Below are 17,710 nucleotides of genomic sequence, written 5' to 3'. Positions count from 1 at the left end.
ACAGTAGGCATAAGAAGCTGTGTATGACACTGCACACATGGAAATACCTACATCCCTATGTGCAACCCATCAAGAACCGCATCAAATTTGGGAACGCTAAAACTGAACCTATTTGCTCCATTCACCTTGGCAAATGCTCTGGGGGGCACTCTTCTTACCCTAAGAGAAGAGTTTGGCAAAAGAGTCGGTCTGTTTAAATATCCTTTAAGGGAAAGTAGAGGTTTAACAAGGATGGCCTGGAAAATGCGGCATGAGGCATGTGACGCTGTGCAGTGCCTGGCTGAGGCTGACTTACATGGTACAGCTTGAGGAAGAACAAGAGGGTCTCTGTGTATATATTTAGGAGGTTAAACTGCCATCCTTGACAATTTACATTAACTGTACAATATTTCATTGCCACCAGCTCAGGAATCCATAAAACCGTTGGGCCAAATTCGCTCATCCCTGTGTTTTGGTCATTTATGGCCATACAAAGGATGGATAAAGTTCTACCAATACAGGCAGAGAAGAGTTTTACTGAGGCTTTTTTGCCCTGGTCCAAACATTATACTTGAAATTTAGAGAAGCAGAAAAACAAGCCTTTTCCACATGGTGGCAAGGCTGCTTTTAAAATCTCAAAACTTGGGCCATTTTTAAGGAAAAAGCCGAAGGTTCCCAGGGCTCACAGTGGAGTGTCAGCCTGCAGAATTCAATAACCAATCCAGGAAACCCATTTTGACATCTAGTTTCAAAGAGGGTATTGTAAACAAAGAGCAAGCCCACAGAACAATATCATTCTTGATCCCCATTTAAGTAGCAGGAACACAGAGAAAAGCCTCAGAAGTGGAGACATCTGTATTTATGTTGAGTGCTTTCCCTGTCTCTTTGTACTCCATTAAATTGCAAATGGCAAAATGGAATTTCTTTTTTGAGTAGATTAGCCCTTGCATCTTAAACTACCCCAAATACAACAATGCCACTACTAAAATATGAGAAGGACACTTTCTGAAATCTGCAGAAGCATTATAATATTTGTTTACAGTTAATATCATGGTATTTCAGCCTGGCCTCAGAGCAGCTCGCAGCAGCCACTATTGTCTTTATTGAAGTTTGTTTTAAGTTAGAGAGGAATGAGACCAGAATCAGACCCATGGGGACAGCATTCACATATGACAGCTTGTCCAAAACCTCACCTCAAAAATCTTTTCCTTTATTTGGATTCAGTCTGCAGCAAGACTTCTCATTCATATACATGCACATACTCTTTTTATTTTTTCCTGTTAAGGCAAGCTAGGGCTAGAGGCTATCACACAAAGCCAGGTATAACAAACAACAGGACAATGAGTTACTGACAAGACAGGGAGAGAGAGAAAAAAATAAAAAGGTTTTCTTTTTTCTCTCTACATGTGCTTAGCCAAACAAAGGCTACCAAGCCTTTAAAAGAATATTTTGTGAGAAACAGAGCTTGGGATTCATCTTGTCAAAATGATGGCTAAGTCTTCTATCTGACTGTCAGCACAAGTATTACTATAGATTGACAGAAAACATTTGTTAACTAACTTGGTTTCAGTATAGCAAGAAACATTTATTGCACACAATGTGCTTTTCTACAGGAAATATGTTAACGCTTATTGTGGTTACTAAACCAGTCTGCCTAACACTAAGCAGGTTGTGCTTAGGGACAAAGACATGATTTTTAATGCTGCAAATCACCTCCATTCCCAGATCAAAATTATTCTGCTTGCATGTATTTATTTTCCTTTCTAGTGTATTTTGGCTGATTTCAAAGGGAGGTTCTCATGAAGTCACCAGCACACCCAAAGCTTATATGTGTTTTGAATACCAGATTGTGACTCCACTGTTTGCATGTGTGTATTACTGCTACAACTTTGCACTGTCTCAGTGAGTAGTTTGCTGCAGTTTGCCCTGGGGAAGATAAGCCAGAGCATAATCTATGCACCCTGTAGGTCTTGAGGCTGTTGAAATGCATGAGCTATCTCTTCGAGAAGAAAAAAAACCATCCCAAAAACACTGGGCTCCAAACTGATCTTCAGTTGTATCAAAACAGAGAAACAGAGGAAAAACAATTATTGACTTGTTTTTTTGCTATTCTCAACATTTCTTATTCAGTGCTACAGGAGAAAAAAGTCAACCTTTCTGGCCCATAAAAAAGGATGTGTGACTATTTTTTATTTGTTTATGGAGCTGCAAGCCTAATTAATGGTAGCAGGACATTAATGGTGGCAGAGCCTTTCTTCTTAGAAGCAGGGCAAAGGAGTAGGAAGTCTTCCCTTCTGCTGAGAGAAATAGTCAGATGGCTTCCATGTCCACCTCTTGAGGAGGGTGCAGTTATAAAAATACAGCATCAGTCGTGCTAAATAAATACAGCTTAGTGGAAAACCTAGTGGAAGTACTAGATTCAGGGGCACCTGGACTTTACTCAGTTTGGTCATTCACTTCAGCAGGTCTGCTCTGCCTATTTGTCTGCTCCCCTCCCCCGCCCTCTCGTAAATAAATTATAGTCATACTTCTTATAAATAGCATTTACGCTGCAGAAATATTACACTGACCTGCAAGCCTACTGTCAGGTCTGACTAACATTTGAAGCACACACTGAGCAGGGCAAAGTACTGCTGCTAACAGTCATAAACTGTTGGGGTTTGAGCTGTACTGATACGGCAGTGCTTTGGTCTCAGTTTTATATTTTACAGCCACACTCTTCTGCTCTTATCAAAATGTGGTATACAACTGCCAACCCTGAGGAGTTCCTGTGCACAAGCTCCTGCCACATTCCCCACACAGCATCACCCCTGAGCTCTTGTTCTGCACATGGTGCTGGCTCTGACAGAGAAAGCACTAAGGATTATTTTAAAAGGCTGCAAAAACACTTGTTTTCCTGGCATTTCCTTTGGGCTGAACAGCAACTCACTTCTACTCCCTAAAAGCAGCAAAGATATTCTTTTGAAATTAGTTCCTCCTACTTCTCTGACTAATAAATATACATACTTTCAGATAACTCTGGTTTTCTTATGGAAAAATCTAAAACCTACATGGCACGTATAAACTGTGTTTATCAGTGGTCAGAGAAAATAGGTCTGCTTTTCTCTTGAGGGTGTAATATTTCAATACTAACACAACATAGACATCCAAAAAGATCCAATCCTAGTCTATTCCCAATAGCAGATTTTCCCAGCATAAGGGCAAAGAAAAAAGAAAAAAAAAAAATTAGTAACAGATCAAAGCCCAAGAAGACTAGTGTTGCACTATATTAGGAATGGTGAAGCAGTATGACAGACTCTCTAGCTGAGAGCACAAGAGAGCAAGTTTTATCATTCCATATCCTCCTTTAGAGATAGGTCAGAGAGGTAAAACTCTCATTGGTCATTAAACCAACACATCACTATTATTGGACAATTAGAAACTACACTCCTTGACTGTTTCTTGCAAGAAAACAACAAGGATCCAAACAACAACTGCAAAGGTTTTTGTCCTTCTCCAAGGACTGTTTGGATTCCTCCTTATGATTTCCCAGGCCAGAGTGAGACTTAGTTTCACACAGGCACTGTGCTCCTTTCCTGCTTTCAGCATCCACAGACTAGCTCTTTTTTCTTTTCTAAGCAAAGCTCTTTTTTTTTCCCTCCAGACGCATAATTCTCAGTTTCCCCCTGCTGAAGAAAAATAAAAAAAAAAAAAGAAAGTTTTAAACAAAGCAGGTATTCCAGTGGTTTAACATTAAACAGCCTCTTAATTTGCATTGTTATACATGCCGATCTCAGGCCATGAGATTAAGGACCTGTACCTAGTATTTCAGGTTCTTTCTAGGGACAAGCTTTTGGAGAGAGAGAAAAAAAACATTGGCACCACAGTTATGTCAAAACTTTGTTAACCTGGCTTATTCAGCATTTTCTTTTCCCGCCTTGACTCGCTCTATCTGCTGTTAAAAACACTGCATTTCAGCACCATCCAAGAGAGATCTGTTCCTTCTCACAACACAGGACCTTTGGTTCTGACATCTCCTAGGAGTATTTTTCACGTTGCAGCAGAGACCTGCGAATCAACGTTGCCTCTCTGCATTCCCTCAGCTGTCTCTTGCTTATAGCAGCTTAAGCAAGACAAATCTCTCTCTGCCTCCCTTACAGTAATGGTTTATTTACATTGCCTGTCTGACAATTTAGACTGGATTAAACCGCTGTGCAACCACATCTCAAACTGATTTACACCCCTATGGTGCTCCCACTCCCTGGCACATGCCTGACCATACATAAAGCTGTGCCAAGCACTCTTGCTATCAGAAAATTCATTATCAAAATTAAAATAAAATAAAATTTAAAAGCAGCTGGCTTTCTGCTGGTTTAGAGAGCTACAGCAGCTTCACACACGGTCCAGGAGCAAGAGTAGGGTGGGAAGGAGTGACGGGGAAGAGCCATGCCAGCCCCCAGTTAGATCTGTTCCAACAGAGATGGCCCCCTATCCTCAGATTATTTTGAAAATGGGACTACGCCTTTAAGTGTTATTGTCAGGCGTGGCCAGGGGCACAGACACAAACCAGGTGCTTCTAGCTTAATGAATTACAGGCCACATCATCCATTCAGGCAGCGTCTGCCTGTGCTCTTTGCCCGCAGCAAGTACAAGCCAACTCGAGCTATCCTCACCTTCAAGACCCAGGTTTAACCTTGACACCCGAATGGCACGGGTTTAACCCTTCAGCTCCTCTAGCTTAACTGAAGGCACCTCCCACTCGCTAAGGGCACGAAAAGAGACCGGCTGACCCGGTGTCCTATCACACAGCTGCATAACACACCTCAGAATTCCTATTTAAGGAATAGCAATTACTCAGTGCTCTCAGGGCAGACTGAGCCATCCCTTGGAGCCTCCTGAGCGGGGCTGGAGAGCAGAGATGCTGCACTGGTACAGCAGGAGCAGGTCTGCAAGTGAGGTGTGTACCCACACACAAAGCTGTGTGGCTGAACTTATTTTTCAAAGCTGAATTCGACATTAAATACAGAAATTTACTTAGAGTTATTCTCTTAAACGCGCACACACAAAACCTACTTTTGAGTCCTTTCAAGGGATTCTCCATGAAAATTTATAGAAACCCAATCTAAACTTATTCAAACAGACCATTATAAGCAGGAGTTGAACTAATTCAACCATTGAAAGCAGCAGTAGGAAAAGCTGCAGAGGAATAACAGGTTTCAGTTGTGGTTCTAGAACAAGCCTCTGCAGTTTATTACCCTAAAACTGAAACACCTGGTTTTTTTCCAAAACTATTTTGTGATCTCACTGAAGAAACAGACAGTTGCAGATCAGTGTGCCACTAGAAAAAAAAATACATTTATTTCTCAATCTATCAGATTATCAAAATTAATTCACTTCTAGAGAAGAAAAGAAAAAAATAGTTCTTAAGATTATACAAGTTGGTGCAGTGCATCGCCCTATAATTTTAAAGACTTAAAAGCAATCCATCCATACTTGAGCTCAAGGTGATAGAGCTGTCCTCTTCAGCAGTTCCCTCACTGTGGTTTGCAGCAAGGAAAAAAAAAAAAAATCTTAAACAAAACAAAAATTACCTATGTAGCAGCAAACAGATGGGGAGAAGAGAAAGAAGGGGCACAATATGGAAAGAAAAAAAAAAAGAAAAACATAACCCAGAGAGCATTACATCAGTTCTCCTCCCAGTTTTATTTAAAACACACGTGCAATCACTCACAGCTCTGTGGTTACTGGAAAATATGACTGTAACTTCCATGGTGTGGGCGTGTGGGTTGTATTGAAAAAAATAAATTAAAAAAAAAGGACCTTTCTTTGGCACAGCTGACTTTGGCTACCCATGGAAGGAAAAAGGGTGGCATATTTGTCCAAAACCCTTGTGTTTTGGCAGGGAGGATAGTCCTGCATGAGCCACCTAGCTATGTTTTGTTCTTTAGCAGAAGCACACGCACCATTTCACTTCAGCACAGAGAATACCACAGAAAGAGCACAGCATCAAGCACAACAGAGAATGTTTCCACCCCTATGCAAACAATAATTCCATTAGATTATCACTGAAAAAAGCCTTTATGAAACAAATTATTTTGGCCAACATTTGTTTCAGCTTTGACTGCCTATGGAGCAGGGATAGGCAGGGTAAACATTCATCCTGAAACCAAAATACCACTCAAGTTTGTGCCTTAAAGATGAGTCAGCAAACACCACTCAGATTTTTACAGTACAGGCAAGTTGTTCAAAATAAGAGCCAAAAAATGATGAAGACCTTAAAATTCCAGCAGAGCCCAGGTGGTACCCCTCTTCATGAAGGACTTGATTTTATGTGTGTACATACAAGAGGAGCAAAGACACAGGATGAAAGACATCTAGATAATTTTCTGTGCTTATCAGTAGCTCATGGTGAAACTAATCACCACGTCAGCTGAAGTCTGACTTCAGAGACAAGAATTTTCTGAAGGGCCCAGGCTGACCATTCAAAGTCATTAGCCAGCTGTTTTGGGAAGGGCTCCAAAATACTCTTGAGACTTTAAAAAAAAAAACAAAAACAAACAAAAAACCCACAAACAAATAACAACAAAAAAGACCCAAATAAAACCCCCCAGAAACAAACTAAAACCCCCCACAAAAAAACAAATAAAAGCCCTCACAAACAAACAAATAAAAACCTGTGATTTTCTCCTACTTGTCTTGCAGAGGTTTAGGGCTTACATTTTAATCTTCTCCAGTGTCAGTGTTTTTAACCAGAAGGTGAATTTTGTTAGGCTTCCATCATTACAAAAGCACCAGATAGCAAGAAAAGGCAGTAAACTGGGCAGCCCTGGGACTCCCATGACTCTAGCTGCAAGCCCAGCACAAACTATCACTGCTCCTGTAGGTTCCCAGGGGCTTTCTATGTCAGGAGTTCAAGCCAAATTCTGACACATAAATAAAGTCATAGCCACTAACAGCAGCATTTCTGGCCTCTGCTTGCCACAGGCTGAGTCACAATGGTCCATGGAGCATTCCACACTTGCATTTCCAACACCAGGACTGCACGACACACAGGGCAGAAGGACAGGAAGCAGCTGGCTGCTGCAGAGGGGTACTAGGGAAGACTTTCCCAGGGGATGCTCTCTTCTGAAGGACCATGGTGAACTTGCTGAGCTGTCTACATGCATCACTAAGGAGGATGGGGGACCAGATCTTACCTGGTCTTCTTCCAGGAATGGCTCTCCATCTCTGCACCTGTGTTTTGTTCTTTTATTTTTCAGGCCACAAATTAGGTGATGTGAACACACAGCAAGAGCTGTGTCCTATGATTATAATTTTTCCTCAGTGAATGGGTAGCAATGATGTCTAATTAAAAGAACAGCTATGAGGAGCAAGGCACAGTGAAGTCACCTCTCAGCCTCCAAGCTCATTAATGCTCGGCACTCTCATAAATTAATGGAGAGATCAGACTAAAGTGACCTTGGCAAAGGGTGCCTCAAGTCGACATTCATGATGGTGAAAGCTAGGTGCAGGTACTGTCCTCAACTACAGCTGCTTCCAAACTGCCCATCTACACCAGTGGCAGTAAAACATTTAACTACATTAGAGCTACGAGTGAAGTTGTCCTGGCGATAAATTTTGTATCTGAAAAAATGGTGGTGCAGAAAAGTCTCCTGTGGTTTTAATTATGTATAGGATGCCAATCTCTTTCACACAACTCTACTGCTGCTTCTTTTATAATTATCCAAGGACATCAGACAAAGACAGACAAGAGACCTATGCGTAGGGTTTTTTTTAAATTGTTGCAACAATCCCCAAAACTTACTGAAAACGTAACACATGAAACACCAGATCACACACAGCTTTTTAGCTGTGTATTTTCTGAAATGTGATCATATTTACAGATACAAGTCAAGAAGACCCATTAATTACAACTGAACATAATCTCAGTGAGTTTTAAAACAAATAATGAAAGATAAAATTACAAAACACAAGGAGGTTTTTCTATCTTTTTCTTTTTTTTTTTTTTTACAATTTGCCAAAAAAAAAGGCCTGTTCACTTGAGGCGTTCACCACTGGACACTAAACTATTGATGAGCGTCAAGAGGGCAATTATCTCTAAAATAAAGACTTTTGTATATCATGGGTCCCACGTTCTAAATTCAGCCTGAGAAGCAGGAGGAAAAAAGGATTCAGACATCAACAGTGAATTGGCAAAAGGACTCTGTGTTACAGATATACCACTGTTACATTTTACATGGCATTAGGAAGCGTGGCAGTCATTTGACCCACCAAACAGCAAGCACTTTTGATGCAAAGCCTAATTGTCACTTATACTTTGTCACGCCATTTAGTTTCAATGATTTTCTGAACTCTTCAAGGAACTATGCTAATGCTCCAGTTTTACTTTTGTCAGTATCAATGAGATCCTCATTAAAAGCAAACTCCCAAAATTGTTTTGATGCTGCTTCCCTTGACAACATCTGCTCAGTTTCCCCTGTTGTCTCCTTGACTGTGGGAAGGGAAAAAAATCTTGACAAAAATACCATGACTATATTTTATCTTCAAGAGACATTAAGCAGTGGTGGGCATTGAGGTTTGGAGTGCTCTCTTCAAGAGCACAAGTCTTAAATGAGGATGAATAAAATGGCATTCCACAGAATCTTATTCTAAACTAGATTTCCTCCATGCTGATTGAAACAAAGGGTAAGAGTTTACAAATCATGTCCTTATTCACAATGTTTAAGGGGCCCAGAATATTTTACTTTCAATTCTTTTCCTCGTTTTCCCCAAGCAGTTTTAGGAAATGGAAAAGTGACCTTGCAAACTACTGCCAAAATGCAGTAAAGGTTAACATGCACGGTATGAACTGTTGAGGATGGGAGGCACATCTCATCCCGTCAGTGCAGCACAAACACAACAGCCCCAGGGACAGACACACAGCCCATTGGGATGGATAACAGTTTGGGCATTCCCAGCTAAACCCACTAGCAAACATGAAAACTGAGCTTCTAAGAAAGGGTGACTGGAAATAAGGCTTTAGGTATAGTTTGCTTTTTCCTACAATGGCGTTCACCACCATTTATAGGTTTCTACAATATCTTAACACTGCCTCAAGCTGTGTAAATTTAAGAATGGAACTAAATGTCTCTACAGCTCCTAAGAGAAATCAAAATTCATTGTTTTTACAATATCTGATCAATATAACCAAAAATTAAGCCCCTCCAACAGGAAGGCTTGCACAGAATCTCTGCAAATTTTCCTGATTGTAACACCCATGAACTCCAGCTTGAACATGGAGAGAGTAAGAAATTTTATGTATTAGGTCTTCAGTCTCTGGTTACTGTCTTATGGGACAAAGATGGAAGTCTTTGCTAAATTAAAAGAGACAAACTTAAAAAAAAAACAACAAACAACAAAACAATTTTAAGCATAGTTTGGTCACTCATGGTTTCAAATTGAAGTCACTTTGTCTAAATGTGAAACAATACCAGCTTTGAAACAGCACCTTATTCTATATTTGACACATTTTAAACATGCAACAAAAGGGAGTCTAAACAGTACTCTTTAATAAGTTAAGCAGAAAATATGGCTTAAATGGTTAAATCACCTAAAGATAATTTTCAAATCAGTAAATAAACTTTCATTTTCAAAGGACATTAATTTCCAATGCCTTTTCTTAAAAGATGTATGCCTAAATGTTGCCTGACAGATGTTCTGGTTTTCAGTGTTGTTTTCCAAATCAGTATCTATCCTGATATATCAGCCAACCTTTTTTTCAAAAGCAGCTGAAGGTACTTCTTTATTCTCAAGTCCCAGCTTCTGCATTTTTGTTAATACTCTCAGCTTTCTTTTAAAATATAGGCAACATTAATATACTAATCTATTTAAGATTTCCAGATAAACCCTAGAAAGTCCCAAAGGTGCAAACAGGCCAATGACACCCCTATGTCAAACTACCAAGTTTTTTAACACGGCTTCATGATTTCCAAATGGATGAAATTTGCAATATCAGCCACAACAGTCAAAAGCTAACCCTAAACCAGGTGATAGCACTGCACCAAATACTTATGAATCACAAGCTAGGACTCGCCAGAAATCGTTTCTCTGTGTTTTACAACTCCCTTAAACCATTTACATCACGTAAGATTGCAATACACTTAAAACTCTCATCCTACTGCTTTCTAAAATGCCTTTTGCCAAACAAAATTAAATTTCTGTGCAAATTAACAGGTCATTCCTGAGCAAAAAATAAGGAGGACTCTCCTAATGATGATACACTGTTACATTTACATGCTGTTATATATAAGCAAACATCTTCAGCAATGTCACCAGGAGCCCTAGAATGTCTGAAAGGTAACAAGAACAGCATGCAGGGAGAGGGTTACCCCTCACATGGGTGATGACCAAGAATAGATTTAAAATACAGGAGCTTCCTACCTGAGCTCACTCAGCAGTGCAGAACAGCCTCCAGACTCACAGCAGTGAGTGTTGTGGGAATACCAGGTAGGACGAGCTTTCCAGGGAGCAGCACAGGTCCCAGTATGCTGCTCTGGTGGAATGTGGATTACACCAGATTAAGGGTCCCTCCTACTGAACATGAATAAATTATTAATGCTGTTAAAAGATCAGCATTCTTCTGCTTTACCTATGAAGAGTTCCAGCTGAAATCATTCTGGCCTCAGCCGGCCTTAGGGGTGAACCCTTTTGGAAGAACAGACTGATACTAAAATACAAAGGGAGGTGAATAAAAAGGGAATGGAGTCTGCATGTCACCCAGTCACACAAACAGTTCACACGCTTTACAGACAGTATGGCCTATAATAAAGGTCATTCAAGGCTTGGCATCATAAAATTCTAGCAATTAACAACTTTGCTAAATTCTTATTGTTTAGGCAGAAGTGCTACATACCAGGCATCTGCCCTTGTTGATACTTGTTTTCAAGAGAAAACTAACTCTGACAGCTTAGTGCTGAAAATGCAATTTAAAAAAATTAATAGTCTCTTTCCTCAGCCTGCCATAATCTCTATAGCCTTTTTCTTCAAGTAGCACTGAGCACCTACAAATTCTGAAGTCAAGAGAATAAACCTGCCTTTGCCTCTTCTGTGGTAGTTCAATCAGCTAAAGAAAACAGAACACACTAACTTCCCAGAAACCAAAGTGAACTCTCCTGCACAGTCATTAAAAAGCATATCCTGATTTTCTGGGCAAATAATTCGATATTATGATGCCCTTTGCAGAACTGTTGAACAATTCTGAACACCCAGGAATAACTGATGTCCAGTTAAGGGGCTTTGACAATATCCTAGGTTTACTAAACACTGTCACAGCACTGCAGTTCACACATAGGATCTGCTCAAGTAACACATTTCATCCTTCTCCTGGCTTTCCCCACATTAGTGTCTTTTCCAAGCAGGCTATCATGGCCCCTTGCCACAGCCACATCTAATCATGGCAGACATGAGGCTGAGATGCACAATAGCCTCACTGAGGTAAAGCTCTGTCCAGTTATGTTTTGGCATGGCCACTTCTAGCAAATAGGTAGCACGTATCTATAACAGCAAAAGCACTGCTACAGGGGTTCCCTGAGGACAGGAAAAGAGCATGCAGGCCAGCAGCCCAATTTAGAGGTGTGTAACACCCACCTAGTCACCCTCTGCTTGAGATTATCAACCCTATTGTGGAAATGGAGCAAAGAACAATAGCTTGCTTTTAGCCCTCCAATTGAGCCAACTGTACCTGCCCTGGTAGGTTTCACTGCTGCTCTGTCACCCAACACAGCTACTTGGTTGCAGAGAGGGAAGAAAGGGGAGCATGTTCCCCTTCCACCATCACAGGTCACAGATTAGCATCTTTATTCAAACTGCTGGAAGCAGCCAAAATTTGGCCACACACCATCTTCGTGACACTTCCCAGAGGGCAGCAAGCCAGGGCAGAGGAGCAGTTCAGACTGCCAGCAGCAGCACTGGTGGTACCCTTTCCTATCTAGGCAGCAATTCTGTACCTGCCTGGGGCACTGGAAGAACCTTGCTCTGTGCCTGCAGGCGTGCACCTTAACAAGGTGATGTACCACAGTGGTGACATGAATTTTAGCTGCTCTGAGAAAAACTGGCCTCTAGAAACAAGGAGATTATTTTGCTATAAAACCAAAGGCAGCCAGGAATAACTACAAAACATGGCCATCCTACTCCCTAAGAAAGGAAATGTGCCGATACATGTGCATATATACTCCATATATAGAAAGGTTATAGACACAGCCCCCTTAGTACAGCTCCCTGGCATTTTTTAATTCTTTCTTCTCAGTGCCATCATGCTGATTAGATAATATGTATCATAGGAAAATAATGAACAGAAAAACAATCCCTTTGAAAATGCTCTCAGGATTAATTTCTCCATTATTTATTTATTTTAATGCATAAGCTGCAATTTTGCCTAATTTGGAAACGTATCAAGGACAGGTCAGACATTAAGTCAGCACTTGCTCCCTCTGCAGTGCCTGAGCTCAGCCCAAAGCTCACCTTTGATACCAGGACTGCTCACTATAGAGCTGGTAGGCAGAAGATGGTAGGGAAGCTGAAGGTTCCAAGTTTCCAGCAGAGTTCCTGGAAACCTCAATAATTTTAAACAAGTTATCCTCCTCTAAGACCAGAGTGGGGGTGAGGTTTTTTATTTAAATTATATTTTGATAGCATTTATTTAATGTTTTGCTTTTATATTAACATATCTATGCATACATATATAGATATATTATCTAAGAGAAATATTCTTATTTCAATTACAGAGAATAATTTCTACATTATTTGCTTCAGATGCAGTTTCTTCTCTTTGGGGATCCTAGAAGTAAAATTTTTTTACTTTTTAAAAATTAAACCAAACTTCCCCCCAAAGCACTGTGTACATTGGCCAGGAGCTGTAACCGCTCCAGCCAACACAACCATACCTAAAAAGTATTTGTAGCTGCTCCTTTACACCTGATTTAAAGCTAATAACAACTCTGCATAAACAGACTGACACAAAGGGCAGTGAAGGTGCATATTTTAGACTCTAGAGATACCTCCCTCCCCCTTGCAATGCTGCCTGCAAGGCCTCATACCGCTAAAACATCATCTCCAATCTTACTCAACTGCTTTTACTAAGAGCCATAGACTATTGCTCCAGTACAAAGCTCTACCCTTCAACTTAATTAACATACAAAATAGGGGAGTACTAACCCTAGTTTACAACAGTCACCCTCCCCCATCTCACTGTCCATGTTTGGTTTACTTGGACTATTTCTGACCCACAGAAGTAAACAACTCCTACATCTGTACAGCAATACATTTATCATCAATTCCATATACACACATCATCTTTTCATCAGGTTCACAAAATCCTCCTCCTTCACAGAAAGCAGTAACCATTCCCAGACCACACAGTCATCCATCAGCATGACTGTGGCATCCACCAGGAATGGATGAACATTCACAGATAAAGGCAGCAGGAACATGGCCCAGAGCATCTGCCTTCAAGCCACACGGCAGGACTTCCCAAATGCTGATGAACTTACAGACTTTAAATGCTTTGGTGAATCACCTGTTGATTAAGTCACAAACCTTACAGAAGCATGTCCTTGATTGGATACACATTGGTTCAGAGGCAAATACAACTTATGAAAACTGCTGCTGTACTCTGGAGGGGAAAAAAAAGAAGAAACCCAAGCCCAGACCCCTGGTTGACGGTAATGCTCCCACGGGAAGGAAAGCACCTTCTGTGAAGAGTACTATGCAACTTGTATAACCAGTATCATTCCCAGTTAAGACAGGAATGGGGGTGGGCCTAATAAGCACCATGACACTAAAATACTCATACCCACAGCACTGCTGCAGACTGGTGCAGCTGAATTGCAAATGCACTGTTATGTACACAGTCCATGCCAAAACATCAAGGTATCCCTGCTCAAGTAAGCTTTGAAAACACCCCCACTTCATTATTTGTCTGAAAACAGCAGCCTGACCATTGAGAGGAAGAAGGCAAGGTCATATGCTCAGAGCTCTCCAGCTGCATCACACGTGCACAGGAGCCCCCCCAGGACGGGAACATCAAAGTAAGACTTGCCACCACCAGCACCCCCCCTCCATGTCCCTGAGCACACACCCCAGCAGGCAGCCCTGCAGCAGGGAGCTGGGCCTGGGGCAAGGGGAAGTGTGCAGCTGTGTACAGACACAGAATACGTGGGGCAGAAATACTGCAAAAATGCAGGTTTGCTTTGCAGCTTCCACTGGTGGTGAGACACTTGTGATATGAAGGATGTACAAGATTCTCTTGTAGCCTTCACAGGAAGAGACAGAAGAAACCCTTGGGGGAAAATTAAAAACCTAATCAGTACCCAGATAAAAATCTATTCTACCCAATGCATTCTAAGCCTTTAATACAAATTGCTTTCCAATGGATGAGACTGATAGATAAGGAAGCAAAGGAAGAAGTTTTAGGCACATAAAATGCAAATTCCTTGTCTATGAAAAAGGCATAGGAAGCCCTCTCTTCCACTTTTCTGCATACTTTGAGACTTATGGTGGGGGAAAGCTGTATAAATGTACCCTTTTGCATACTTTGGCTGATTTAGTTACAATCTTACTGTTATATGAAATGTACATGTGAACAAACCACATTTGATTTTCAGGGAACATAGACCTTCCTATTGGTTCAATTCTCTAATCATTTCTTATTGAAAACTGAGTTGAAAAGGACATCAGTAAGGTTTCTCATGCCCAGGGGAGCTGCTCCACAGAGCTTTTGGCAGTATCCTGCAACCCTTCCCTGCATCCCTCTATGCAAACCATCATGTGGATTACTGATTTAAAAAACTTCACACAGGCACTGTTAGTGCCCAAACACTAGTAGCATAGGTGACATAGATACAGGGCCCTTCCTAATCAGGAGTCAGCCTTTCCCAGCAGCACCTGCACCCAGAGGTGCCAGAAGACCTCAAAGCAGAGCTGGACATTGCAAGACCAGTGGGGAAAAGCAGCAACCCAGCTCCACTCACGGTCCCTGCCCCACTCCAATAGGCACTCCAATCTTAATGTGAACTTGGTACCAAAATTTACTCTGTTCCAAAACTGTGTCATCTGTTGGTGACATGGTGCTGCCACCTGCACTGAGACCCTCTTCCCCTAGAGCAGAGGGCAGGGGCTTGCAAGGAATAGCTCTGTGCTGCACCACTGGCAAAGGAGACATGCTATCTCTAGTAGGAGACAGGAGACACCAGCTGCTGCAGGGACTGTCTATCCCAAGTGGCCTTTTGACACTTTTCTAGGCTGTTTTGTGATCCTGGATATATCTCAGGTAGTGCTGCAGCCAACAGTCTTCCCAATTCAAGCCTAAGTCTTCCCTTCCCCTGCAGTCCCACACTGTGTCATGGGAGACCTGTTCCCACTATGGTCTATTCCCAACACTGCCATTCCAAACCACTATTCTACATTTCCAGAAAGCTTCAGGGTGACCAAGACCTCACTTAAACAAAGCCTGTTAAAGTGCCTTTTTCTGCTTTGTACAATGCCTCTTGGAGCACCGGTCCAGAATGGAGGTGCCAGCATCGTGCAGGAAGGCGAGCAAACACCTGGGACTGAGCAAGGAAAAGTCTATCAGACACAGACCCTTCCAGCAGCCAGGCAAGAAGACAGTGAAAAGGAAGAGGGGAGAAGTGTTCATCACCTGGCTGCACACCAAGCTGAATAAAAAACAATAAGAAGGGAAAAAAAAAAGAAAAAAGTTTTAATTGCCCTGGGACTTAGTAAACTAGCAGTTGAGTCTGGGAGTTAATGCCAACACAACAGCTGGCCTTCAGAAGGCATTTACTAATATAGCAACTTGTAATTAACACAAGGTCATCTCTAAAAATTACTAGGCCAATTTGCTGTTAAATAGCTTCCTCCAGGGGATGTGTCCCTGTTGGAGTACGAGCTGCTGCATTGTGTCTGTGAAGACAGACAGGCTGGACAAGAGCCGCGTCTCCCTAGGGAGACAGGGTCACCATACGGGGCTCTCTGTGATCCCCACATCAATTCATGCCGAGGCCCCCCTCCCTCCTCACTGCCCCACAGATCAAAGCAGCCTTCTGTTCCCTTGCAGACCAATGCTACAACACCCACAGCATCCAAGCCCACAGGAGGTCTCTGTCAAGGTTGACAGCAATGAGCCAACACTTGTAGAATAAAATTGTGCAACAGCTTTTGAGCTGGTTCCACCAGCATTCACTTGCCCAGGCATCACAGCCATATAGAGAATCATGGAATCACAGAACTGTTTAGGTTGGAAAAGACCTTGAAGATCACAGAGTCCAACAGTTAACTCAACACTGCCAAGTCCACCACTAAACCATGTCCCTAAGCACCATATCCAAACATGTTTTAAATACCTCCAGGGATGGTGACTCAACCACTTCCCTAGGCAGCCTGTTTCAGTCTTCAACAACCTGAAGAATTTTTCCAGAATGTCACATCTAAACCTTCCCTGGTTCAACTTGAGGTCATTTCCTCTCATCCAATGATTTGTTACTTGGAAGAAGAGACCAACTCCCATCTCACCACACCCTCCTTTAAGGTAGTTGTAGAGAGTGATAAGGTCTCCCTTGAACCTCCTTATCTCCAGGCTAAACAAGTCCATCTCCCTCAGCTGCTCCTCATAAGAGGTGTGCTTTAGACCCTAAGTGTCCCTGTGGCCATTAGCAGGATGTCACCACAGGCCATAATGTATTTCTCACACAGTTCCTTCTGCAAGGTGCTTCCCACTGCGGATCAAGGTCTTCCCAAACAACTTCACCTATGAGTCACTTTATCCTGGAAACCTTCCTCTGTGGGATGAAGTCCATGGAAGTGGAAGTTTCAAGCAGCTGATGGAGAGTAGTATTTAATTTTTTAGGCAGCAGTTTTTCCGCTTCCTTCAGATACACAAATTTTTGTACCAAATTTTATGCAGAGGACTGGCATGGCATGACATGTCTAGGAGAGTACTACTACTCCCCACACTTGTCTCTGCTCTACCTTTGCTTGAGAGAACATGTCTCACTCTTCACATCCTGACTGCTTGACTAAACCTTTGCAACCTCACCCCTGGTTTCAATATGCAGACTAGAACATCCAATTTTATCACTTATTTTCCAGAATTCAGAAGAACCCTCTTGGGAAGTCAGACAGCAAAACCAGTCCTTTTTCTGCCCCAAGGGCAGCTTGTGCTGCTAAGTGCCTTTTGCCTTTCATTGTCCTTCTTCCACAATTGCTTGAAGAGATGTCCAGCACTCACTGCCTTTGTGAGAAAGAAATTACAAAGAAATTACAAAGAAATTACAAAGGCCACTGCTAGTACCAGGAGATAGATAAATGCTGAGATCCTTGATTGCCATTTCCCGTGCTGCATCAGCATAGAGGCAGGATGAAAGTTCTCACAGGTGATTTCTAGGTGACTTCTGTTCCTGCTGGAAAACATGGCAGGATCAGTGTCTGTTGCTCAGCCTGACCTGACAGCAGGATGGCAAAAGAGGAAAGACAGGGCACTGTGGGGACAACCTGGAGAGGTTTCATCTCACCATTTGGGGGCAATTCCTACCTCCAGACTCCCAAAAACTGGACTTTTGCAATAGAAGGGAGCACATTAAGACAGCTATGATGCTAAGCAAATTCAAGACTGGAAATATCAGAGGAGAGGAAATCCAGAGTCCATCCATTAGTGCCATTTGCCAGCAGTAATTGGCCTAATAATCTTCTCAGCCTTGCCTCATCATCTACCAGTAAGCCA

Source organism: Cyanistes caeruleus, chromosome 2 (assembly GCF_971803275.1).
Source record: "Cyanistes caeruleus chromosome 2, bCyaCae1.hap1.1, whole genome shotgun sequence".
Taxonomy (NCBI): domain Eukaryota; kingdom Metazoa; phylum Chordata; class Aves; order Passeriformes; family Paridae; genus Cyanistes; species Cyanistes caeruleus.
Note: the sequence above shows the minus strand (reverse complement) of the source record.